The sequence below is a fragment of the Charadrius vociferus genome, unplaced genomic scaffold, assembly GCF_000708025.1.
Source record: "Charadrius vociferus isolate BGI_N301 unplaced genomic scaffold, ASM70802v2 scaffold255, whole genome shotgun sequence".
In the NCBI taxonomy this organism is placed as follows: Eukaryota; Metazoa; Chordata; class Aves; order Charadriiformes; family Charadriidae; genus Charadrius; species Charadrius vociferus.
Window position 1 is genome coordinate 3175948 of NW_009648785.1, and position 24008 is coordinate 3199955.

Below are 24008 nucleotides of genomic sequence, written 5' to 3' on the forward strand. Positions count from 1 at the left end.
AGTTTGTAACGAATTCTCCGGATTACGGTCCACAAGCTCTCAACAAGCTCTTTGTCCATCCTATACATCCCCATCTATCCACCCATGGAGATGGATTCCCTGGAGAATTCAGATACTAAAATGCTACAAGCTTCTTCAGGGCATGTGCAAACCACACATATACACAGATTTATAACTACTTTGGCAAAGAATTCCTGGATTTCCATAAAAAAAGAGCAAAAGATAAATCCTTGTCACATGGCTCCCACTACTCATTGACACTGAGCAAAGGTAACAGGGATGGATCACCAGGACAGTTGAATGGAAAAAACACTGTAATTTTTGACACTGGTTTAAGGTTAATTTCCTACAGTGCAGTTTCAGAAATGACTGAGTTGTTGATATTGTAATTTTCCTAAGAAAATTCAGCCAGAGGAAAAGAGTAGATGCTAGAAATTTTCAAAAGCTTGCAGCTGAAATTTGTAACAGGAAATGCCAAGAAACTTTAATGGTTGGTAATGCTGTCCAACCTGCATCTACGTATAAGCTATAAACAAAATACCTAAGAAAGAAATTTCAGTACGCATAGATAGGACATCTTTTCATTGTACCTTGAACGGTACCATGAATGGAGACAGTCTGTACCTCCATCAAAAGTGCCTTTTATCTTCCAAAGAGAGAACGCACAGCATGGAAACGTATCCTCTGTTCTGCTTCCAAAAGCAGAAAAACTTTAAAAAAAACCTGAGCAAATACCTAATAGAAGTGCACAGGCTACAGTTTTGAGCTCATATGCTGCATTGTTTCATATTCAAGTGAATTCGTTTGGGAAGTGCAGTTGTGGTAACTTTCTGTTAAGCTCTTAGGACTGGCAGAGACATCTAGCTTAAAGGAAGACTAGAGTACGTGTAAGCATCAGCCTGTACTTATGTCAGTCCCAAAGCAAAAAATAAAACTTCATGAGTTTTGTGAGGCCCTGATATCAGCCTCGTCTTTAGTATGAATATTATAATGGATTTATGATTGTTGGTTCAAAATGGGTGCAAAACTTGCTTTCTATTTATTCGTTATGCTTTCTGTGTTATCTCTCTTAAATTAAGGCTGTGATTAACTTTGATGTGCCTATCAACACTAGATCATAGCCCTACTTATCCAGTACTGCTGGGAAGCTGAAATATTTTAAAGACAGACTAGAAATGAGAAAAACATTAAAGAAAAGAATACTAAGGTCCCAATAAGATAACTTTACATAAAAGCCTTCTTCTCAGATGCCCATGTTCACCTCAAACACCCATTCAAAGACAGAGATGAACCTTAAACATCAGTGTTGCTAAGTAGTCTGTCAGCTATTGACTACCATTTGTATCATGAAAATGATGTGAATTTAATGACTAATAGTCGAAAATTCTGGATCATAGCTACAAGATTACCAGATTACTAGAGAATTACTCAATTATGAAGATACAGTTCAATTATCAAATCAATTAACTTTTTCAGATCTTATCCAAGCAACAATCTATAAATTTATACCATTTTTGTGAGAAATTAGAAAAAGTAGCATGGATCTGTCAGTCTCCTATATTGCTGATTGACTGCAGCAAAACAGAAGTTATATTCACAAAGAGTTATTTTAATAGCCCCAGGAGGCAGTTTCATCTGCAAAACACTTTAAAAAAAAAAGCTAAAAAAGCTAATGCCAGTACAAAAAAGTATTTTTTGTCTCGAAAGTGATACAGAATATATATTTTTTTTTAATTTGTAGAAAATCTTGTCATTTTAGGTAGCCTCATGGTATCTCCCAATGTGTGAGGCAGCAATTCCACCTCCTGCAGCCTTCTGCTCCAAAGCTGATTCACAGGTATGTGCTAGAGCCAGGGGTCTGTTGGAGACACAAGCCCTTAAGAAAATCAGCCACCTTCTCAGGAAAAAAAAACAGATCTATAAAGGCCCTCCCATGACATTGTATTTGTAAGTTTTGTAATTTCAGATGTGAATGGGATATCTCCTTTTATGTTTTCCACTGAGTGTGCTGATGTTAGCACAAGATGCAAAAGAATGCTGTGTTATTGCAAACAACTTTAATTTTGATGTACATAATTCATTTTTAATAAGGACAACTACATATTCCCCCTTAGAAATGTATTTAAAAGAGCCTGTGATGAACTTCATTCTACAAAGCAAGGCTATTTATAGGCAAAAAACAAAAATCCAAGTATGCTGTTTTCAAAGAAATTGCTTAAGCAGGTGCATACTAAAAAACTGAGTTTGTTTGTGCACAAAAGCCTATAGATTTTCACTGGTAATTCAGAAATTGGGTATGCATGTAGGTGGGCTTAAAAGCAGCAAGTATACAATATTTCCATATCAAACAAGTTTTGATATGAAAGATTGCTCCTGCAAAATTTAAAAAAGCAACAACTTTCCCTATAAATAGGGATTCTGTCTTCAAAAACAAGTTTTCAAGATTACTTTATTGAAAATGGAGGTAGGAGATAAAGGATCTCAAATGAGATGCCCAACTAGAGCAGCTTAGCGCAGCATTTCAGTCCTGCCACTTTGAAAGCTTGCCCCCATATTTTCCAAAACTGAACTGCTTTGCTTTCCACTCCAGAGTACATGGTGGGAACTGTACTTCTCAGGTTCACAACCTCCACAGAGGCTGTAGGGTACCATGGTTTATGCCATGCAGTTATGTCCTTCCATTCCGACCAATACCAGCCATGAAAACCATCGTTATGCTTGAACAATCAGCATGGACCAGGGGGGTTAGGTTTGGATGTTGATGCAGATGAAGCAGCTGTTACTGTGTATCTACCTTAGATGCTGCCCATGAAAGCCCTGCTCCTCAGCGCTGGTTAGGATCTTATCCCCTGATGAGTGTGAAAAATGGAGGAAAACCACTGAGGAAAACCAGTCCTTCTCGGCAAAGCCATGCGCCTCAGGCTGGGGTGACTTCCTCAGCGGTTCATCCCTTGCAACAAAAGAACATTGCAGCAAAGAGAGAAAGCAGTATGTTGCGAGAGTAAGCATGCTGGCTAGTTTGCCCTTTCTCATGATCAAAGAAATGAGAAATTTCATACCGATATTCTAATTCTGACATGCCCCGCTATAAAATGATTGTATGATATATTCCAGGATCGCCTGCTCTTTGGTTCCTGTCATTTGATGCCGGGACTTGGCCAGCTGCATGCCATGCTTGTATGCGATTCACTGACGGGACGTCAGTACATGATACATGAGGCCAGCCAAAATACATCCAGTTCCTTGGATGCTTCAAGGGAGAGAAGTGGATCAGACGTCCATTGTGGCCTTCAGCACCCATTTAAATCGGCCTGGTATCGACAATAGCAGAGTAACAGAAATTTAATAGTGAATGATGACTCTTACAGCTTAAACTCCACTTTTAAAAAGATGTACTTGACATAACTGGCCTGTAGCCTGCTGTGTATTTTTACATTATGTTTTCAGAAGTAAGAGGATTTTTTTTAGGTTGATCAGAGGCAGCTGTACTTTTTGAAATGGCTTATACTGTAGCTGTACTTTACACTACACTAATGGACTTCTCTGATGCAGCAATCCTAATCCATTTGGGCTGCTATGGATGGCTACATTTCTGTAAACTGGAGATAGTTTTGTTCCCAACTTAAACATGGATTTGAATGAACATTAGTGATGGGCAAACTGAAACTCTGGAGGTGCGGTTCAGTTTGAAAAGGACCCATACATTTGCTTATCCAAACCTCCTGGGCTTACTCAACACGCGACTGCAAATGATCTTAGGGAGAGAAAAGCTTCTCATGACACTTTCAGTACTTCATGTATCCAGTGAAAACTAAACCCACAGATGCAGGAAGTGCAAGATGATGAAAACACATTTTTCAAATGACTATTTGAATATTATTGAACTTTTTTTTAGAGTTTTGGGTTACACCAGTCTGCAAGATGAAGGAATATCTGGAGCTGTTACTGGTTCATTTATTCATACTTTTATTAAAATAAGGCTGGCGGCTATCAGAGGGTGTGCTGACAGTATTTCCATGCTGCTTGTCTGTACTTTCTAGTTTCAGGGATGTGCTATATTGCTCTGAAAGCACCTTCTCTGATACACCAATGAAACTTTTAGAACTCGTAGCATTCTCTGAGGGCGGTAACTCATTTTCTCAGCACTAAACACTTTCATCCTCCTGATACTGTCCACATACGCAGTTGGTTTACTGAAGAAGGGGTACTAGGCAACCTATCCAAGGGCACAGTGGTAAAGACCACTAAAGAAAGGTCAGCGGTAAAGACTGAGGAATTTGCTCAGGAGTCTCGTAGGCACATGTAAATAGGGCAATGGAGTGAGCACGGGGGAAAACGGAGGCTGACGGGGTTGTAGTGGCTCTGAGCAGCGGCAGTGCAATGCAGACTCCTGTGTTGCCACAGCATCCCAACCACACCATGGGGCAGCACTTCTGTGCTAAATCCCAGCTGCAAACAACTTCATGTCTCACATGATAAGAACAGGAAATGTGTGGATGCAGAGCTGCTTCACAGGTTACAGGCTTTTGGGCAGTCCTTGATGCCCATCATGACCCAGCTGGCATCAGTACCAGGCAGAATAATTTCCCTTTTTATAATCATTCTTTCTGAAATACACTGTTGGTCTGTCTTTAAAACCACTGGGAATAACACCTGTAACTGAAAAGGATGTATAATATATCTTTTTTCTACATTAACCAAACTGGCTATTGATTTATTTTATTAAATGTACTGATATATTTATTGGGTTTTGGTGTTGGTTTTTTTTTTTTTATTTGGAGATGATCCTTGATGCCTAGGAACATAGATATACAGATAGAGAAGACAGAAGATAGAAGATAGAGATACAGCCCATAGTGCTGTAAAGTTGGAAGAGGGATCACCATTTGATCCACACCATGACACTGACTTCTAAACACCTTAATTTAGGAATGACGGCATAAGTTTTTCTCAAGAGTGCCAGAAGAGAAGGAGGGATAGACTGTAGGAACTGTGTCCCTACAGTGAAAGCATGTCTTTGTCATGGCCTCAGCCTTTGGAAAGATGAGTGATAATGACACTTTTGGAAAGAAGAAAGAGAATTATAAAAAAAAAAAAAAAGACTTCTAAATATCTTTTGGGAAAAATGTTGAATGAGTCTGCAAGAGAATCCTGTCTGCTGTGTTGCCAACAGAAGCTTTATACAGGAGCAAACCATAATTACGGCTTTTTTTTTTCCCCCTCTGCCTTTCCTCCAAATCTCTCACAATTCTTCTTTCTTCAAAAACAGCAGCCAAGTAATTTTTGCCAAAGAGAAAGAAACAGGAAAATCTACACTACTACTTTTTTTTTCAAGCTAGCTACAACATTTGGTCTTACCTCATTACCTCCTGTATGTATAACTTTATGAATGGCTGAAAGCAGAAGCATGCAATTACAAAAAAAAATGCAGGCATTAGAAGGAAATATTTCTGCTTTGGTTAGAGTATTGAGCCTAGAAAGCAGTCAGAAATGGCATAAATACACACTGACCTTTTGGGGGACTGCAAAAATATTTCAAACAATTCATATTCGTTATTCAATATAAAAGATGAGTAAAATTAAGCAGAATATCCTTAAAAATTACTTCTAAAGAGAGATCAAAAATAAATGCACCTGGTTAGTGAAATATTTAAGTTAGTATCAGTTCTAAGCAAAGGTGATGGCAAACTCTGGGCACTCCAAATCCTTTTCTGACCTTGTCAGGCCAGTGACAACCAGTGTCTGTATTCCTGGAGTCTTCCCTTTTCTGGACTGACAGACTTTACTGCTGCCTCATGTATTATTCAACGCAAAGCAGGACCGAATGAAATAGTTTTAAAAAGTCTCTTAAAAAGGAAAACCACAACAGAAAAATAAAGGTTAATCAGAGAACCTGATATTTTTTTCCTATAATTTATAAAAAAAATTGCAGCTTTCAGAGAGCTGGAGGTGTCCTTACTTGTTATTACAGGAACACCTTCAATTTTGCACATTTCTCCATGCTGACTTGCTGTCCGCAGGGTGCTTGTACAACAGCATATGGTACACCACGGACATTTTTTTCCTACTAGAGACCCATCGTACAGCTTTGGCAAGCATGCATTTTAAGGAACAACAGAAAACTTGGGAGTTTGTTTTCTGTGGTGGTCCAATTAGAGTTACACTGCAACTCTCAGATTCTTTCTATTCTCTGACCTGACATAGCTGTCAGCAAATTGGAAGTGCGCACTCATTTAAATCGATACCAGGTTGTCTTAAAACCACACACACAATATACTATAGACTGTATTATTCTTTTCAAGAAGGTCTGTGAGTCAGTTGCATGTTTCCTATACATAAAGGCCTTCCTCAATTAATTTCAATTTAGGCATCTTGTCTGGTGTTGATTATTAAATGTAATTGCTTTTACACTACAAAGATGATGCAGAATATGTATACGAATCCCACGCAAATATTTGATATACCAAGCACACAAATATGTTCACAAAAAGAAACACATACCGAGATACACAGCTGTTGTCCACGCACATGCAATATGGAGAGTAAAAAACATTTTTTGCATCTAGTTTTGTTTTTCTGTGTTTCACGCAATATTCTCATCTATAAGTCTCTAAAACATGACATGTAGGCATTATCATATTGCCATTGCTGTTGATAAGAGTCCCATTTGCTGAAAGTCAAATGAGTATTAAAAAAGTTGAGATTTCTCAGCATCTGAAGGACACAGGCTACAAGGTAATTGGGATGTAGTTATACTGGGGATTAGGAAATTCAGTTCTATTCAAACTTTTAATCCCACTGATCAATTTTTTTTCCTGAGTTTTTGAGAGCATCGTGCATGTGTATCTGATTTCTGATATATGGGATGCAACTTTTATATATATGCACAGACCCAGAGAACTCTATAGAAGAAATTACACTAATAGAATCGAAGATCAGCTGGCAATACATGTTGGGCAAGAAACAGAAGATGTGACAACTTCAGCTAAGCCAACAGACAGAATCACTTGATTTGGTCTCTGCACATCTTTAAAATCATGCTCTGTGAACATTGTTATGACAGGGAAAAACAAGATTTTTTTCCCTGTAAAATTAAATGTCACTCTTGATAGCATAATATCTGAAACATCATCCTTCCAAGTCCACAGCAATACTTTACACAGAAAATTAAACTCTCTCTCTGTTTATTGAGTGGATAATGCAGTCTTCGAATGTGTGAGAACCCCTGCTAGGTGAGAAATTAAAAAAGAAGCACTATAAAGTCTAATGGTATGTATGAAATACAAAAAAGAGAGAAAAAGGTAACTTAATTGGTAATCAGAAGAAATCATAAAACTAATCATGCAATTAATGTCTTAAAAAGCCAGCATATGAGGTGTGTATAATTACCAGAAAACAATGCAGTGATGGCTTCAAGGATTAATGAATTAATGATTGTTGGGGGGAGGATTTGATCTGCAATTTTATATGTTAGTTTTAAATCCATGCGAAACTATTACTTTGCTTTGTTTACAGGAAATACCCTCACCTTACACAGAGAATTTATCTTTGACATTAGGTTTTTTTAATATTATGTTTGAAACATTTTCCTTGAGAGACATGCGGATGTGTTTCCTTTTCCTTCATATAACTCCCCATCCTCCCCTCTTGTTCATGAAAATAGAAAACTTTTTATCAAAATGACACAAAGCCTAGAGAAATTCACCAATTGCAGGTGCCAGAATAAATTAACAAGTATGTTAACATACATAAATATTTTTATTTTCTCTTTAAAATGTAAAGTGCTACACCACATATTTTCAATTGTCCTTTGTTTTCTACACACATTAAAAACTAAATTTGTGTTCTGCTGCTGATTGCTAATTTACTGATGATCTTATATATCAAGATGTTAATTTGTTGATAAAAGGAGGTGATAGAAAATTACAAATGATTTAAGACTGCTGTACATCAAAACATAAGCATTGCTTTGATTTAGTTGCCAACTAGAAAGATTTCAAACCACCCTATAGTAAACATTGGTCTTTGTTCCCTTTTTTTTTCTCATATGGTTCAAATGTGTGCATCTGCTGCTAGATATGACAGCAATGCATGATGGATAGAAGGATGTATGAAAGGACTGGATTTTTTTATGACAGAGTCTCCCATAATTCAACAACCTTCAAGGAAGGCCTGAGAGGATGGCCCAGTGGTGAGGGAGTTGGCTTAGGACTTGGGGAGACCTGCGCTACCAAACACATCCTCAGGGCTAACACGGCCTTTCCATGACTCAGTCCTCCATTTGTAATCGAAGGACGCCAGTTAGTTCCCTACCTTGACGGACTCTCAGAAAAGCAGACACCTTCAAGACTGCCAGGTAGCCGGATGCTGTAGTAAGAGCAGTCAGATGAGTAGCACAGGTAGAAGCTTTAAAAATTGCATGGCTAGCAAATTGGACATTTTGAAACTAAAAAATGAAACTAAAAAATGAATGAGTCCTTGTAAAACATGCCCCTGTTAGAAATGTAAGCCCTTTCTATGAGAAGTTCGGCAGAGGTTGGCTTCCCACAAGGTCTATGAGCCATGGTGCTCCAGGACTTGAGCTGCTCACGTGCAGTTCAGCTCTCAGCACGACTCCTCCCTTAGTCCCCAGATAACGTTCTCGGTTGGGGAACGGAGCAAAGTAAGGAAAAAGAGCAAGACAGAACAAAGGAAAGAAGATATGGAAATGAGACCGAGAAGAAATGAAGGCAATTCTCAAGTCTGTTGCTGACTTTCCATGTGGGCTTATGAACGCTCACAGTTCATTTCTACGCTCCAGCTCCCAGCTGTAAGAGTGATTATAATACTTGGCTGCGCCTCAGAGGGGTTCCCAGCATCCCTTCATTAATGGCCGGGAGCACTCACACCGTGGCAGTGATGGTGGCTGTAAGATGGGCAGAATTAGTATCACACGTGAAAATGGTGTTTGCAGATATCTCTATGTTAAGAACTGGAGCGAGGCAGGGTAACAATAGCCACTTCAGATCAAATAGCCACTTACATCTGATAAGCTTTGAAGTCCCTAAATCCAGCCCAATTCAGCTGCTGGTTACTCCTGCCTCATTCTCATGTATGGAAAGGGCAGCACCGGAGTGAACAGGACCATCACGCTCTGGGGTCGAGGCCCCAAGGCTGTCACTTGCCCCAGAGAGAATCCAAAATTTTTTCATAAGGGAAAGAATTGTGATTTTTTTTTGCAGTGCATTTTCTTTCTTCAGTGAGTTTGGGGGTAGGTTTCGGTGGAAGCTAGAGAGTCTGACAGTAATTTGGATATTTCTAGATCACTTATTTTCTATTTTGGTGTCGCTGGAGGTCTGTGACCCACTGTGTGAGACAGCAACAGCCCTGTCATCCCAGCGAAGTCAGTGGCACAAGGCTACTGGGAGGGCTGGACAGGACCATATTTTGATTTGGCATAGTAATGACTTCACTAAACTTCACCACTGAGAGCAAACATTTGACCTTGTCTGATTTTGCATAGAGTTGAACTTGTGCAGTCCTTTGAAACCACAGTTTGGGTCACATAAATAAGATTTATTGTTGCTCTCTCTGCTGGACACAGACAGAGGTGTTATCTGGAGACAAGAAAGACATAGTTTAAATGATTTTTCAGGACACACAAAGAGCTCAGACATCCAGGATTTTTCTGGAAATATTTTAGCAGGATCAAATTGGCATAAACTATAAATGGAAAAATTCCTTAATACATTGTATCAATACAGAAATGTTTTTTGCATAATTTGAAGAGGAGAATAGCTTTATATATTTCTAGCAAGTGGGATAAGCAAAGATGACATTCCAATTTCTATCAAAACCAGCTGCACCTTTGCAAAAAAGAATGTAGTTGAACATGAGATATAAACCTACTTGACTGGACAGGTCCAATTCAGCTGTCTTAAAAATGAAAAACTGACGCAGCGGAGCATGCACATAGATATGATTTCTTGCACCATTTGCTGTTTGTAGTTATGAAAAATGAATGTTCAGTATTCCTATCCACAGTTGGGATATTCCTACTCTCTGGTCCCACTTTGCATAGGTGTGAGCAACTATGTATGGAACACAGCACTGGAGTGATTAGCCATTGGAAGACGGCATGTCTGGGTTTTATTCCAAAAACCAGAATGAAATCAGCAGTTCAAAAGAGAGGCATTGTTCTGTAGATGCTGGGGGTTGCATTATTTTGCAGTAGAGGGTTGGTTGGAAGAGGGGAATGTCAGAAAGATCATCTTTGTATCTCTCATAGATAACTTTTAGAAAGAAATATTAAAACTTTCAGATCTATTTGTAAACTGAAGAAATCCAGGAATAGAGCACTACTGGGTAGTGCACCAGGATTGGCAAAACCAGGGTTACTCCTGCTGTGATATCTGTATTGCTGGCTATGATAAACAGCTTGGTAAGGATCACGTGTAAGTGGGTTTTCACGGAGACATCAGTTGGAATCCTATTATCAGGATTTGTGGAAAGATACACTGCCAGTGAAATTCTGTGTTATGCTGGGGAAGCCAGTTCACAAGTTTCTGCCTCTCTCTCCAGCAGTTTTCTATTTTGCATTCCGTGGGATAAGTGTTGTCTTTCCTACATTTGCACAGATGATATAAACATCTATCTACAATAATGGGATCTGACCAGCAGTGGAAGCTACTCTTAATTCCCAAAGAAAACTTGAGATGTGGATTTAAAAACTTAGAAGTGGCCATATTAAGTTAGACCAAAAATGGACGTAATTCAACACTCTGCTTGTGGCAGCAGCCTTTAGTGGGTACATGAAGAGTGTAAGAATAGCCGGAGAAGCAAGTCATGACACTTCTTCACATTGGCTGTGTGATGATCACTCCCAGTCTCCATTCTGTAATGCGTCGGCATTGAGGTTGGAGGCTGAAGGATCTTGAGCTCTTTTGTGGACACCACCCAATCTGAAACATGCTCTGGCACCCCATGATGTGAGTGCATCTATTCATGCCTCTAAGCAGAGGGAGGCTGCATATTACCGCACCTCACGCTGTAGAGGCACTCCGTTTAAACAGCCTTCACATACTGAAGCTTGGGAATCTCTAGTCTAGCCAGAACCACCTTAATTGTTTCCAAGCTAAAGATGTAAAGAAGACTGAAAGAAAGTTATAATGTGTTAGCCTTGATCTTGCTCAGTAAAAGGGCCAGGAAGATCTGAAATTTTTAATGATGGTATGGATGGAGATTTGGTTGCTATGGTTTATCAAGGGGAGCTTGAATTCAAGATTTAACTCCCAAATATAATAAATGCGCATTCCTTTGACATGAGAAAGTAGTGCAAGGAAAGGCTGAACCAATACAACAATTGTTCCTGAAGTTCTGCAGTGGTTATCTGTCTCCTTATCCATATCTGGCAAAGTGACACAAAGGTATCCAGGAAATTTGATAGAATTATGTTTTGCTTAGTCCACCCGTAAATTCAACAAAAATTAACTCCCTTATCTTGATGAATTTGCCTTGCCAAACATGCAACATCAAGAAAATTCTCCTTCTAGAATAAACATGCAACATCAAGAAAATTCTCCTTCTAGAATTAACACAAAATTTCTCAGCACAAGTCTTTTTGAGGCATTAGGGCCATTAACAACACTCAGAGATAGTCAGACTGATTAATTTTCCTTTTCAGAAAATGTATTACATTCTCAAAATTTCCAATTTGATATTTTATAATCAGAAAAATTACCATTTCAGCTTGATGTAACTTTGTAAAAACAAAACTCTAATTAATTTAAGTGAATTCATTCTTAAATGATAAACATGAAAATTAATGTTTTGACTAATATGACACGGTAATGCATGAGATGGAAAAATAGATTACCAAAATTTCTACCCTAAACCCACAGCTTATTACATAAGGAAATCCTGAAAATCAGAGCCAGTAATTTATGCCATAAAGCTACAAAAATAAAGCCTCATTTTCAAAAATGCTTGACATCCTGAGTCTCACCTGATTCAAATTGTAGCTTTGAGCGTTCGCTACCTTTGAAAATCAAATCACGGTGACACATTCTAAACACTGAGCCCCAAATCAAAATGATTCAAAATTAAAAAGAACTTTTGAAACTCTAGTTGTAAGACCCTTGATAAGAGATGAAAATAAAGATTTTAGCACAGTGCAAAGGAATTTCTGAGTCTCCCAACTACAAATGCTTAACCACGGCTACAAGACTATTCTTACCCTCCTAAGTCATGGTCTGCTTTAGTGTATGCTAATTTCTTTCATCCAAGTTGTTTCTTAAACCCATCTTTACTGATTGTTTGTATTTTTCAAAGCAATTCAGCATGATTTAATCTTAAATGACACTCAGACAGTGACTTAATAATTAATATGCCACGTAAAGCAGGTAAACTAAATCACCTCTTAAATTAAGAAACCAGATCCTTTCTATTAGAGCATAAACATGATTTAAAACATTGGTCTTAATAACTCATGCTCTATTAAGGAAAGAGCAGGTGGCTTAGCGTTGCTAATGCTGAATTGGTATTACAGAAAAATATGAGAATCTCAGGTTGGTGTATAATGTACTTCAGTTGCTTTCTAGCTGTACCATCAGCATTTAAATCATGAAATTACATTCCTATTCATGAGCCACGCTCTTCTGAATTTTAAGATGCATATTATAATTATTTTTAGAAATTAAGGGATAATATTTATTCTCAGTGGATACTCTTTTTAAAAAATATTTTATTTATTATTAAAATACCGTGTTTTTAAACATTAACTGCCTAACTGCAGGAAGCAGGGCAAATATGTACTCCCCAAGCCAGTAATCAAACATACTCTTTCTGTTAGCAGGTTGAGTAAAAACAGAGGCTGAGCTGGAGTCCATATACACTGAAGTGCCCCATCGTTAGAAGTTCAGGAATTGTCACTGCTGAGACTGCAGGCAGCTTTGTTTAACTCTGTTTTGCAATGGTCATTTAATTTTTTTTTTTTTTTTTCCGATCTTTTGCGCCCACAGACTTGCACCGTAAAGCTCTTGTGCATAGTTTGCCAACTGCTCGGCATCCCTTCCAGGCAGAAACATTGAGAAGTTTATCTCCTACCCGCTCCACAGACCAGAATTCAATCTTATTTTCTGCAGAATAACTTTGTTGTGAGCCAGTAGCTTCCACTCTGTTATATTCATGGAGCTGAGAATAGAGACAACCTGTCTTTTGCTGGGCTATGTGCCAGTTTTGCATATTTTTTTTGCACTTTGATGGTGAAAAGGTAGTATTTAAATACATACTGTAGAGCAAGGCTGAAAACAGATGCTGAAAAGATAGCATATAGAATCCACTGTCACATCTTAATAAATTATGGAAATAAATTTATCACAATGGCCATTTACTCATACAAGTTTGCTCATTTCCTGCTGTATATTTTGAACTTTTGACCATTCATTTTCCCTCTAGTCAAACAAAACCTTTGTCAAAATACTGGTAGTGTTTACATCTAGCTCTTTTTCACGTTGGGCATATGTAAATGATGGATTTAGTTACACAACAACAGAATGAGACTATTAGGGAGAATAAATACCACAAGAGGAAAAATCTTTGTACCGAGAACTGCAAAATAAGATCATTTAATTATGTAACCCTAGTTTAAAATGCCTTATTGTAAGACCTGTAAGAAATAAACTCCAAACCTGGGTGCAAACTCACTCATCTTTCACTTCAATAGGAATACCAGTTCAGACCAACCTCAAAGTTTACTCCTTGGGATTAAAAATAAAGGGAAAGCAAAGTAAAGCACTCTACAGCTGGGGATATCTCCTGTAGGAATACTTTATTTGATAAGTTAACGGTATGGTCCAGGGCTGTCTCCTGACTCATCATCACCCATGCCAAGATGATGCAGTTTTAATACTAGAAGATTGTCATAAACATCATTGAGGATACTAAGGGTTGACAGAAGTTGTTAAGAATTTAACACTGGGATGGAGGCAGAGGTAGTGATCTCACCGATAATTTAACCTGAGGCAAGTCCTCTCACAGGGAATACAATTTTCAAAGAGGCTACCACAGAGAGCTCCCTGGTGAGCGTGAGCTGTAGATGTCGGGGGCAGGTGCTGCTCACACCTGCTAGACAAACATTTGTGTCAGACCACGTAATACAGACTTCAGATAAACCACTCATTCTTTATCTGTCATTTGTATCTAGGATAGCTTGGGTTTTGGAGGGGTTTAGATATGTAGGCTCTGTTTCCAAAATTATCCACTTAGGTGCCCAAGTGTGTAAAAGAAGGGCATGAAACCTGCTGTTACCCAATGGATGCAGAGGGTCTTGGTTCAAAGTTTTTGTTAACTGTAAAATGTGTCAATAAAAGAGAATCAAACATGCAGTAAAATACTCATCTGGGAGCTGAAAAACCTTAATGCAGTCAGTGTTAAATATGAGTGAGTATATCTCACATCGAATTGAAAAAAAATATGACCAGTGCCAAAAGAGCCATGCATGTGAAGTTGTCACTTAAATAACAGGGCAGTGCTTCTCCAGCACATGGCCCAAGGTTGTATGCACTCTCCTGAGGATGTCAGGAGGGCTCTGTTCAAAATGTCATTAGTAACCCCAAATCTGCCTGCTAGGATTTGAGAACCATTTATTAGGAAAGAATAAAAAAGGCTATCTGAACATGGGACTGAAGGACAGGAGTCTTTGGTCCCAATTTTGGCCTCATTCTTATCAGCTTAATTTAACAAATAACTTCCCATAACTTCGTGCTGCTGCTTGAAAGCTGCTTTTGATGAGACCAGAAGCAAACCACCTCCCCGTACTTTCAAGCAGGCTCACATCCAATACAGTCAGTTAAAAAGCTAATGAGGCAAGGATGTAGCACCAGCTCCTTTCACTGGACTGATCAACTGCTTTACAAATGAACACGGTACTTCTTTAAGAGAGACCCAAGCATGCTAAAACGGTCCTTAAGTCAATCTCCAGCTACATTTCCCCCTCAAAACACAAAGAAAGAGATGAATGATTTAAAGTTGCCGTGGAGCTGACTGAGAGAAAGAGTCAGCCACGTGAAAAATGCTGGTTTTGTGAAGAACAGCAGCTGCCACGATGTAGCACCACTCTGCAGTCTGTGGTTGCTGTTTAATGATTGACAGCACAAATCCGGCTGCAATCCTTTAGAAAAACTTCTTCTGCAAGACAAAAAAAACATCTTGTATACGTGCAATGATAACCACACGTTACAGAATGAAACGTAAATGGATTGTATGGCAAAATCCATCTGTTGTACCTGCAGTTTATATTTAATACTGTACAATAAAATATCTCAGAAGTCACATAAATCATCGTGACATTCTAATCCAACCTCTATGATCTCTATTCAGACATCACAGCAGCTGTCTTTTAAAGTGTCCTTCCCAACAGTAACAAAATCTGACCCTATTAATGAGATCAAAGCTTAAAATGACTAGATACTAGTCAATGGTAATTATTGTTCTGTTACAATTACCAAAATGCAACCCTTGCACTCATAAAGCACTTCAAATTTTATTAAACTATGAATGGATTGTTCTTCAACTATATGTGTCGATATGAATTGGGTTTATGTGATGCATAGATATATGTAGTGCATGGAATAGGAATTACAGTAGGAGCATAAAGTTTATCTAAAACTTGTAATATATTTTTATCCTAATTTCACAGTAGAAATAAAATATTTTGTACGTTTCTCTTTATGAATTTACATTGTCCTCATCACCGTTAGTAGCAGAGCAAGTCCCACTAAAAATACAAACAGAACAAAGCTCTGCCTTCTTTTCCCTGTGCCCATAAGAATAGCTTGCGAAGCTCCGTGAGATACTAACTACAATTTTTTCTAGCTTTCAGAAAGCCCTGAATCTAAAGCAAGTTATACAAAAAATAATCCATGCTTTTAAGACTAGCAAAGGCTACATGGGAGTATTTAAAAGTCAGACTAAGCTTGTATTCAATGAATCCACACTAGAAACATCCCGGGGGATCCCCGGAGAGACCATGGCAATGCAACGGACAGCTACACCACCGCCTTCCAAAGGGACCATCTCTGCCGAGTAGTGTGGTGGCAAGCAGGGCTGGACTCTTCCTTTTGAGACATTTGTCCAGTGGTGATTTTGGCTTGGAATTAGGCCAGGAAAGTAACCCCAAGGGATTGGAAGGGAAGACTATGGAAAAGCTCCTCATTTGCCTTACCTTTCCCTTGTATGCAGCGACAGTTTGGTGTAGTAGACTTTGTACTATCTATGCTTTATCTTGCATCCTAATGAACCTAATGCATTTGTGTGAGACCTCTATCAAAGCAATTCTTCCAGTGATTTCACTGCATTTTGAATCAGAACTGTTGTAGGCATATGGCCCTGAGCTTCTTCAGAGCTGGAAGCAGGCACAGGAGAATAAACTTTGGTAGTGACTGTGTTCAGAACAATTCCAGTCAATTCTAAAAGTTTCTCTAGGGCAAAACAAGACAGCAGCACACTCATCCAAAGCCGCTGGTGATTCACAGAGGGAAAATAGCTGCAGGGAACTTTAAATTTGTTTGTCAAGTAAGCTCACACCAGCTGGTCCACAAGGTATAGAGGAAGCCATGAAAATGATGACGTTCCTCACCCTGCACAGGGGTATGAGGCCACCACCACCCTGGCCTGGTAGGAGTAGAAAGGATGCTCTATGTGATTATTGGTGATCGTCATGCAAAAGATATCTGTGGCAGATATATTTATTACATGCAGAGCCTTTGATGTATGGCTTTGAGCATGGACTTTGAGCAGGTGAAGAAAGACAAAGAAAACTCATTATTATTTATCATGTGCCCGATGGCAGCAATGCCAGAATCAGGATGGTTCTCCTAGGGACACACCAAGATCACCAGCAGTCAGCAAAAGACTAAGAGCTCAGAAAACAAGTCCTTGGAAAAAGCGTGAGGCCAGATTGTACAAGTAAGAGAGTACTGGGAGCATCCAAAGGACAACGTTTTCTTACAGGTAAGGTAGTAGTTCCACCCTTTTCCTTCTGCCATCAAAAATTATTCCTGATTTTATAAACCTGGAACTGGAACTGCCAGTACAGAAAGGAAATCTGCCTGACACAGTGTTGGCACCCACCCCGCTCTGAGCAGGAGACAGGACAGGGTGACTCCAGGGTTCCTTCAGCCAACATTTTCATGATTTTGTGGTTGATTCTCCACATGCCTCCAGGAGGCAACAGGCTTTGAAATATGACTTGAAATATGATTTGAAATATTCAAATTTTGAATACGAGGAAAATTGACCACACTTCTCAGAAACAACCTTGCAGATCACCAGGGATGGGCATTACAGTCATGGTTATTTGGGCTGCAGGAAGAATAAGCTATAGCCAACAATTCACTCCTGTCCCTCTTTTGGGCTGTGGGCTTCATGCAGAACCAGATGCTGCACATCTGATGGACGTCTTGTTCACGTAACCAGTACAAACATCTGCTTTCCTGCTAGGCTAGGGATCGCACCCTTCCAAATTTCATAAAGGTATCATACAAAAGAGAGGGAGGATTTGTTAGGTATTGGATGAAAACCTTATGCTCAAAGCTAACAGATCTTTGCAAACAAGAGACCTTATTGTAAAAAAACCAAAACCCAAAACCAACAACCCAAACATGCATGTTTTTAGTACAAAGTTATAAGGTTAAAAAAAGGTAAAAAAATAGCCTGAGGAAAAATACTATCTGAAGGGTTGCATCAAAACACTCCGGTGCTGCTGAATACTTAAGCTAAACATAGAGCAGTTGCCTCCCATTTATACTATGCTGCAAAACCTGCAAAACCGGGTCATGCACCCTATGACACTGATGCATCTGAAAGGTCTTTCCTCTTACCTGGTCCTAGTATGACATAGGAGATTTGAACAGTCAGTTCTTTATACAATTCCCAGGTAAAATTTAAAATATAAACAAAGTTCCAGAAAATTGCACTGATCTCTTTTTGACATTTCATAATTTTCTCTTGGTAACGTGCTAAGTTGTAGCAATTGCCTGGAAGACATAAAATATGATGGGTAAGGTGGAGGAAAGGAAGCACTTACTGCTAAACTATATACTGGAGAGGTAAGTGCCAGTCATGATCTGACCCGATATTAATTTCTGTATGAGAAGGGGTTTTCAGAAGAAATCAAATGCTAAATACTTGTATATAATTGTAAAAGTCACGGGCTATTAACTAATCACTATACTTCAACTAATGGCAGCATACAGTTGCTAGGTAACCCCTGATAAGATGTGTGCATTGGCTGCCTGGGAATTACTCGAGAAAAGTGATTCCCTTCGCCACCACCACCACCAAAACCATCTCTGAGTCAAACTGATTACAAAGGAGTTCCTGTTTTGACTGATTTTATAGGAGATAAATGCTGACTATGTTGTGTTTAGACAGTCGAAGGCTGCACACTGGTTGATAAAACCTAAAAAAATGCAATCACTAAAGTGCATTTGTTGCTTTTTCAATGGGTTCATTTACCCTTGACATCATAATGCTGCATGCTGGAATCCTGAGTTCTCCGACTGATTTATTTTTATATACCGCATTATATTTCATAAGATGTGAATAGTCAGATGACTGGAAGCTGACTCTGAAAATCAATGAGGAACAGATACATACTGGCATATATGAGCAGTGTTGCCCTTTTACAATTTTTTAATATTTTTTACTCTCTATTTCACACTATCACAGTTCTGTGTTTGATAGAAACCTGAAAATCAATTCTATTTGAGCATTTTTTTTCTTTATTTTGGTTCACTGAGTTAATATTAAATAAAAATGAATGCTAAGCCAATTCAGTAAACAGTTTTTGAAGAAATATTATACTGGCCTACTTGTTCTGAATAAAATAAAAACAAAAGTAAGATAAAAAAAAAAAGCAGGGAAGAAAAAGACATCCTCAGTATGAAGGACTAAATGGATACTGCTGGCAGAAAACAATAGGTTTGATTTTTTTCACCCAACTTTGTAGAATTCAGTATAGCATATATGCTCTGCAAAATATTTTATCAAAAAGACTTGCTACATCTCTGAAAATGAGTCTTAATATTATTCCTTGTCCTGAAAAATCAGGCACTCTGAAGCAAATTATTTAAAAGGAATTAAGATAAATTCAAAGCTATTTCACCCTTCTAAACTTGTGATTTTTACATTGCGAGTTGTCTCCCTCTTCTGGCTGATCCAGACAACCCAAGCGAGCTATAACTGCTCAAACACATGAGGCTCCGGGCTCGGTGTGGGCACAGCCCAGTCAGTGTCTCTCATGTGTGTGAGTGTATATGGAGACTGCAGCATCTATTTACAGATACAGAGTCACGACTGGACATTTTCTTCATGGTAAGCACTCTGTCCTCTACCATAAGAGTACCTATCATCCCCTAGGAAGGGGTGAGCAAGCAATGAAAGAAAGAGAAAAATCGGAGATGACAACTTTATTATATTTTTCCTCTGAGTTAACTTTGAGGTTAGGGGACACACCAGGGGTTTCTACACTACCAGAAGAGAAACACAATTGTTTGCATACACTCCAAGTGGCATGACTATCTTTGTATCCCAATCACACATCTCCTCTGCTGGCATCAGTCAGGGCTCTTTCCATGGCATACATTGCTCACAGCTTGGTGCAACAAACTGCCCGGCAACTATATTGAGAAACAGCTTGTTTTGTTTTTCTAATTTGGAAAACAAAGGCGCGCTGCAAGCTGCGCTGACTGGGAAGTCATACATCTTTAACACAAAGTAAAAAGGAAAAGAAAAGAAGGAAACATCCTTTAGTTACAGCAGACACCTTCCTCTTTCGTTGCAAAGTGCCCTGTCAGCATGGCCACCCTCATGCCACTTTTCAACACCCGTGAAAAAAGAATGAAATCTTTATTGTCTTTGTCCCTAATATTATGGAATTTGTTGCCTGTAAAGAGAGGGCTTCAGGCTACTAGAAGAGACTATAGTTTCTCCAGTGAAACTATGAAACTAATGTAGGCTACAGACTGTTCTCTGCGTAGGCCAGAGCATCTCAAAGAGTTGCCCTGAAAGGTAAGTTAACCACTGGGCTATCAAGATCCAGCCTGGCCCAAAATAACATGGTCCAACCTGATATGAGCTTTCATCTTCCCTCACACTCAGTCTCATTTCATCTTTCCAGGGAAATCCTTACAACAGGAGCCCTTGCAGCCCCATTTCAGGAAATCACCTCAACCTAGTCCTGGGCATGCAGAGTGTAGAATAGGCCATGTATATTCACTATAGAATAGTGGCCGTGTATATTCTCTTAGAAGCGTACAAGGGCTGGGAGACCTGCTAGACTTTGATTATCCAACTGCTCAAGCTCAGTGTGCTCACACACTCCACGAACACAGCCTCAGTGCTCAAACAGTCAAGGATGACTACAAATTGTTGAAGATCACACTTGGGAGTTCCTAGGACAGGCTTATCAGACCAATATGGAGTTAAATAGACATTATTTATACCATTCACATCTTCAGTCAAGACTATAGATTGTGATATCCCAAATTTACCTAGTTATTTACATGACAGTATCATCTTCATGCTTAAGGTCCAACCTTATTCCATCTTAGCTTTTAAACGGAATCCCATTTCCTATGCTGCCCTAGCCCTTGGCTTTCCCTGTAATCAGTGGTGGGAAATAGAAGGCAATTCCAATCATAGCTGGACTCTGCTGATTATAGAGCTCAGTTGACCACACTCCTACCATAGACGAATCAGTGAAATGGCTATACAAATAAGTTAGGGGGGGATGACGTTGGTAACTAATAGACTTTTCTAATCAGGGAGCTCACATCTCACTGGAGTAGGTAAGGGTGCAGGGAAGTCTTGGAAACTGTGAGCCAGTCTTTCAAGAGAATGGAGAGTCTGGAAACTGTGTGCCTGCAATTGCCTGCTCCTCCAGTGACCCAAGAGACAGAGCTGGTGTACAATTTCTGTAAATGAACAGGGTTGCGCCAAGGAAATAACTTGCATGTATCATTCATCTTCTCAAGAAAACGACCCAGCAAACCTCTGAATATTTGCTAATCTGTCAGGTATTTAGCATGAGGGAATCCAGATGGGTGGTTCCCTGTACCTGCTACATCATGGTAATTAATAATTACCATGGTAATTATTACTGATATTACCAGGTATCAGAAATTGGGCATGGAGCAAGGAAGAGACCCCTCTCTGAAAACTTTACAGCCTGAACGGGCTGGGTAGGAGTACTGAATTCATACCCCACAAATAAGTCGTTTTACAACAGAGAAATTCTGTGATTCCATCTCTCCTGAGGCAGAAAAGCCACAGCTGACACAATTTTTCAAAGTCTGCTCTCCTGACTTGTGGTTTCATGGCAGGTTTCTATGACCATGTTTTAAACAAAGGGCAGGTGCCATTACAATATATTGTTGTGCCACTGTATATAATAAAGGTGTCTGCCTTCTTCCATTTCTTGGAGGTTATTTGCATTCCCAATTGGAGACAGAATTCGGCTGAGCAAATTTGGGAGTCCCCAGGATGAAGCAGAAATTTCAGCAGAAATTTAATTGTTTGAAATGTATCAAGTTGCCATATTTTGTTTATTTCCTGAGATTCAATTACGAAAATTGCCAGTCTGTAACTCCAAATTGCATGACAACTGTTGAACTTACAGTCTCACAAGGATAATCACCCCAGAGCACAACAACACACACATCCTCCACTGCCATAAATTAATATAAGCTGCCAGTAATTGAAAAGGGCAGAATAAACTCCACACCTCCTTTATTCTCTGACTGGTATAATGAGGATGTCATTCTATTGTCTCCCGGGTGGGATCTTTTGCCACCTCAGTTGTTACAGGGTTTTTTTAGACACGTTGGGTACAAATATGGTTTCACTTCACAAAATGTCTGTGCCCTCACCAGTCTGTTCATCCTTGTCAAATCAGGATTTCACACATTGTTTTCTGCACATTCCCTAATCTTAGCGAAAGTTTCATTTCCCCAGCCCATTGCCATCGGCTATTAGTCTGGCACAAAACTCAGGCTCAAAATGAAAAAGATAAACCAGAGAAAAGACAGCAGACACAGCTACTATTGCTCTGCTTTCTCTTGTCACAGCTAACAATATATGCGTAATAGCACCATTGTGTTTTTGGTGGGCCAGAGAGACAACCAGGTGTATCTTGTCATGCGCTATGAATATTACCTATTCCTGAAATATTCTGTATCTGCCCATTACTGTTGCAAAGTTCACCGTGGCAATAGACAGAGGAACATTTCATTGTCTAATGGATACCAAACAGCAATAACAACATGGGATTAGCCACTGTGGATATTACTGACCAACAAGGTCACAGACAACACTGGGATCTGCTCCAAGCTTCGACTGTTGAAACCAAAAGACTTAAATTGTCTTAAAATGACAATTGACAATTTCACACGTTAATAATTAATTTTTTTAATATTATGGCATCCTCATCAGATCTTAGTTATCTGACAGACTTTTAGCATTTTTGCCTACTTGGTATCAGCAAGGTAAAGAAATTGAGCTTGTTTAGAAAAGAGAAAAAATTATTTTACATGAAAAGACAAATATGTTTTAAAATGTAATGAAATCCTGTCAATTTGTTTAAAAAATTTTACTGGCAGATTCTGGCTTCTATGGGAGAAAAACTCTTCTCTGGTTTAGAAAAGAATGATTTTCCTTTTAGCGTTCAAATTTGCATGCCAATATACTTTGCATGTAATTTACATACCATACTGTATCACAACCACTTTGTCTCTTATTGTAATACCCAAGATCAGCTTCTAGCATTTCATAGCTAGGATTATTAAAATATTTTGCTAAGTCAAGTCTGAAGATAAGCTTTCATCCTGATGTTCCTGGAATTGCATACTAATGGGCAGTAAAGGTGGGCATCTGGTTCAGGCACTGGATTGGGATTTGGGTCCAGTCCCAAATTTCTCACAGGTTTGTTTTCAAATTTGGACAATTTCACTTAGTATCTTTATAACTCATATGCTTACTTGTAAAATAAGAAAGATCACAAATTTTATTCCCTTTCTTTTGTAATCCTGTCTTTTTGAGTGATTACCTGTAATCACTCAAAGGCACAGTTTTCCTTTCACTCTCTGTGTGGGCAGGTACCCAGTGAGATCCCAATCATGTCTAGAAAGCATTACTGTAATTCCCCTGTTAATCAAAACTGCTCAGCCTTTTTTCAATTAAATGATTTATGCAAAGAAATATCAATTTGCTAGAGAATGATTTTTTTTTTTTCATAGATCCATGCAAGTTTTAGGGAAACTTTGAACAGGGAATATTTTTCATTTCAAAGACATGGTTTTTTGGTTAAAGATCAGGTGACAGAAAACTTTACGACCATCTACAGTTTAGTGTCAGAGCACTCCTATGGGAAAATGAAGTTCAAGCCGTCTCCTGCTTGACTCAGAACAAGGATCTTGGTATGAACCAGGAGCTATGCTGAACACCCACCTGACCCAGGTTCTCATAAAATATCTGGAGTATTAATATATAAAATGAAAAATTCCAGGAGGCTACTACCCAGCATAGCTGATGAAGTTTAGCCCACACAGAAGAGCAGTGCAGAAAATCAGGGTTTTCCTCTTTCTGCATGAGGACCTACACCTCCACTCTATTCTGGGTCTCTGTTAATGTGCTTCTACCATGAAAAATTAGGAAAAGACTTGATTTCATCCAAATGGGAAGCCAGGCATGCTCCACAATGTCAAAAAGCTCTGCAGGACACAGAACCGCATCCTGCTGAGCACTGCTAGGTGTATACATGGTGCTTTCATAGGGAAAAATCAGAGTGCACATCCTGTGTGTGCTCAGCTTCAGCTGCCTGTGATACTTCAACTGTGTGAAGTAGCAGCTCCCTGAAAGGAGGTGACTGAAAATGGGACCCAAGACCACAGCTGAGGGCCATGAAGCACCTGAAGTATCTTCCTTACCTGTGACAAGAACCCAAGGACATTACTTAATACAAAGTACCTTAA